Source organism: Arachis ipaensis, chromosome B04, assembly GCF_000816755.2.
Source record: "Arachis ipaensis cultivar K30076 chromosome B04, Araip1.1, whole genome shotgun sequence".
NCBI classification, from domain to species: Eukaryota; Viridiplantae; Streptophyta; class Magnoliopsida; order Fabales; family Fabaceae; genus Arachis; species Arachis ipaensis.
The window spans coordinates 42,746,216-42,750,832 of record NC_029788.2 but is presented as its reverse complement, the minus strand read 5'-3'; positions in this window follow the sequence as shown (position 1 = coordinate 42,750,832).

Below are 4,617 nucleotides of genomic sequence, written 5' to 3'. Positions count from 1 at the left end.
CCCTAATTAATCTTAATTGAATTTTGAAACTCTAACTCTATCGGTTTAATAACAGTTTTGTTTTTAAGAAACTTGATTTTTTTTTTTCCCTCCTATCGAACCATTAGTATTCGAGTCTTTTTGTCGAAAATTTAACTAATAATTTGAATAGATACATTGATGCCCTATAAAAAGGTGATGATAAGGGTCTCCTAATGAGAATTTAATTTATTCTAAGTATCTAAATTCAATTTTTTTTAAGAGCCAACGTAGAATATCTAAGAATTTTCTTTAAATTTTCTTATTGCGAGAGCTACTAATTAGATCAAAAGTTATAATCGCCATTAGCATGATGCCCAATTTGACTTCGATTACAATAGGGACACACACGTATGATATAATTTGCTAGATTTTGTGCAGCTTTGAAATTTTCTGGTGGTTTTGAAAGATTTGAAATCTATTATTACTACAATTATTCAATCCAATAAAAAAAAATTAGAGGTTAAGTTATACCAAAAAAACAAAAAGGAAAAACAAACAAGAAAGGCTCCACCATGGACGATAATATATAGCAGAGACAGAGAGTTTGGCTACACAACATGAAAGTTCTAGCATAATTCGTTTGTCACTTATATATTATTGTAGAACCACACACCTTAGCCATGTGCTATACTTTCAATAACACAAGCATTTTCAACGGAATAATACTTTGTTTTGGTTTTATATTGCATGTATATATTTGTAAAAGGCATAGTCTTTTATGCAAATGGCAATTTTATAATTGTTTGATTCTGTTTACTTTTTTGGTAAATTCGGACTAATAATTTTTCTTTTTCATTATTTATTTATTTTCTTAAAAAGGCACTGTCTAGTACCTACACAAATCACAAATAATTGAGTAAACATATCAAGAATTATAGTCATAATAATTTGTCAATATCATAGAATAAGGATGATTATATAAGTCAAGGAGTTAAGTAGCATCCTATTATTATGACAAAACTATGATATTAAAACTGACACATCTCAAAATTTTCATCATAGATTTGACCATATAATTAAGAAAAGGATAACAATATCTTGTCAATATTAATAAAATAAAAAAAAACTAATGATATATGTATTATCCAATAGTAAAAAGACATGGCCCAACCAGGTTCTCACATGTGTTGAGTAGGATTTTGTCTGGGAGAGGATCATGGTGTGTCCCCCATGGGCCTTTGAGAGTTTGGGTTATTTGAGAATCTCTTGTATTTGTGGCACTGAATAAATTTTGGTAAAGGGTAGCCAACTAAATAAGTTCCTGTGGGGTATATATGTAAATATGCCATGATACTTGGTTCTACTAATGGGTAGGATATTGACCAATCTTGCCACCCACAGAGCCTGAATTTGTTTTGGGCTTGGGCCTATTGCAACTTAACATGTCTTCTACTGTTATTTTTTAATGTGTGACTTTTTCTTCTAATGTCTTTCTGTCATATTTTGCTTCGATGGAAAGGCAAGACTAATTAATAGGGCCTTAGTCAAGTGATCAAACATACAGTCAAACAATCACAAAAACAACAATTATGACAAGTACAATTAGCAATTAACACAATACCAATTAGGTAAACTAAGTAATTATGCAAATCCAAAATATTTTAAACAAATGTAATACGATGCATGTCTGTTCTACTGACCATAAACTCATGTGTCGGTTATAATGCCAGACTCGACACAAATTCAATTGCCAACTTCCAAACTAGTCTCTCTATTGCGTATTTCATGAGAAATAAATTTCGAGGGAGAGTGCTCTACCACCTTTCTCAAACCGTGCCAAAAACAACGAAGAGTGTCGTCTCACTAAACAGAGCATGTCGTCTCACCTTACAACCCGAGAGAGACGTGGGAGAAAAATCTCGTAGGAGAGTGCCCTATCATGCATCTTCCCCGCTTCCAACAAATACAATAAAAAAAGAATGTGAAAAAAATATTCTGAGGGAAAGTACCCTACCACCTTCCCCACATATGCACCACAAACGCATCCCAGGAGAAATAATTCTGAGGGAGAGTGCCCTACCACCTTTCCCACATCTGCACCGCAAATGCATCCTAAGGAGAAATAATTTTGAAGGAAAGTGTCCTACCACCTCCTATAGGTATACTCAAAGAGTAAAATTTCGTCGGATTAGTGGCCTACCACCTTCTCCTAGAGACAGTGCCATATCAACACACAAGAGGGACAAAATCCACATCGTCCTTGCCAATTCGGTGATATATCACAATCATAATCATAATCACAATCAAGTATAATCAAAATTATAATCAAATCCATAATTCTATATAATCACACCAACTACAAGATTAATTATTTTCATCGTAGCAAGAGAGAGAATCCTTCATCCTCAACTTGTTTATTCACTCCGGGATATGGTGTCTACCATACTCTTGAGATATAGTACCCACCACGCTCTTGATATATAGTACATGGCACACTTTTCAATCATAATCATTATTAATCGTAAACACGCAAGTGGGATGAGACCTCTGTCCTTGTCAATTCACAATCACATTTCATTATGTTCACATTTATCATAATAATGATTATTCTCAAGCTGTGAGTGGTGTAAAACCACCATTCTCATCGTAGGCGGGACAAACCAGCATTCCCACAACATCAAAATATTTTATTTTACAAAATTCTTATTAAAAAATTACTCAATTCAATATATTACATTCACCCATAAATTTCTCTTCACCAAAAGACTCAAAAATCACTTATTTTTTCCAATCAAAATCTTAATTGAAAATATAATCATTTTGTTCAGTTACTTTAAAATCGCTAAAATGCCCTAAAAATATCATCTGTTCTATGGCTATTCAAAATCAAATAAATCTCATTTTTGTTTAAACAAGTTCTCAAAACACTTTCAACTTCATTCTTGAATTTAAAAATTCTTCCTCCCGAAATATTCAAAATCATTCTTTAATTAATCACTTTAAGGGTTAACTAAACCCAACTTTTAAATTTCTCAAGTTCAACTTTAAAGTACTCCTAAGGTTTTCAAAACCGATTTTAATTCCATTTTTAAGTTTAAAACATTCCCAAAAGATTTGAAAATCATTTCGTTTCGCCAAATCAAATTCAAAATTTCAAATACTTTAACTTCTCTAAAACTTCTGAAAACAGAATTCTTCAATCAAATTAACCAAATAAAATTTCAAAACAAAGTCTCTAGTTCTTATGAAAGTAGCACCGATTTTCATTATTTTTATTATTCAATTTCACTGAAATACTTTTAAAAATTTTGGCAGTATCTTCTCTAAAACTCAGATTTTTGCCACCCTTCGAGGATTCCATCCAAACCATCTCTCAACCCTTTTTTTCACATATTATTCAACATACTCAAGAATTTCAACAACCAAATTATTTTTCAATAATCAAAAAATCATTTGCAGTTCATAACTACAGACGGTTCAACTTCGAAAATTCATAACTAATTTTTCAATTAAAATGAACCTTTCAAAATTAAGTTGTAACAATTATACTTATTCTAGTTTACTCAATATTTAACTCCATACAGTTTCGTTTAATATCGAGTTACTGATTCGCTTACAAAATTACTACCTTACTTCAAAAGTCAGGTTTTCAAGGAAACAATTTGGCATTCTAATTTCAATGTTTCCAACAAGTTTCAATACCAGTCCCGCCAATCACAAATCAGTTTAACCGCTGTTACAACGTCTCAGTAATCAATCTTACATTAACCAAATCAACATAATCCTTCAGAATTTCAGCCAAACCATCACAACAATCATTAAATCAACCATAATCCACAATTCACACATAATTAACATACAACACAAAATTATCAAATCCATAAGACTCGCACAATCACAGAAAAATACATTTTTCATATTTATATCGATTTATACAATTCCTCGAAATAAAAATGGATTTTTAGAAAAGCCCTACCTCAATCGCAACTCAACTACGCGACAAACTCCTTTTAGTTAACAGCAGCAGCAGCCACAACGTTTACAAAAGTTTTGCCATAACGCTTGGACAGCAACAAACGTAGCATACACTCACAGTAACTCAACCCTGAGACATTAACGTCGCAAAATTCTCAATATCTGAATTAAAGCATATAAAATTTTCACTATTTTTCAATTACTAAAATTATAAATTATAAATAAAAAAATATCCAATTGCTATGAAAAATTAAAAATTATTAGTTCTAATTAATTTTAAACTCAACATCATAATTTTGCTTTAATTATATTTTTGTATGATAATTTTTTAAAAATAAAATCATAAATAAATATCACAAATCTCAATTAACTCATAATTTAATTTCTAAAAAAAATTGAGATCTTACATCTACTCCTCTTTTGTCTATCAAACAACATCAATGCCTTATTATTGTTGGAGTAATCCACAAATATATTCATTAGTTCTCTTGAACTTAAATTCTTAAGCATGACAATATTCCTGCTCAAAAAAACTACGGACTCAAGAAGCATTAGTTATGGCTTCTCAAATTTCAATTCGATCTATTATAAGTTATAACAAACAAACTTTGCATCAATATTTTCTTCTTTTTTTTTTTTTTCTTAACTAGTAATTTCACTACAAGAGAGTACGGAATATTG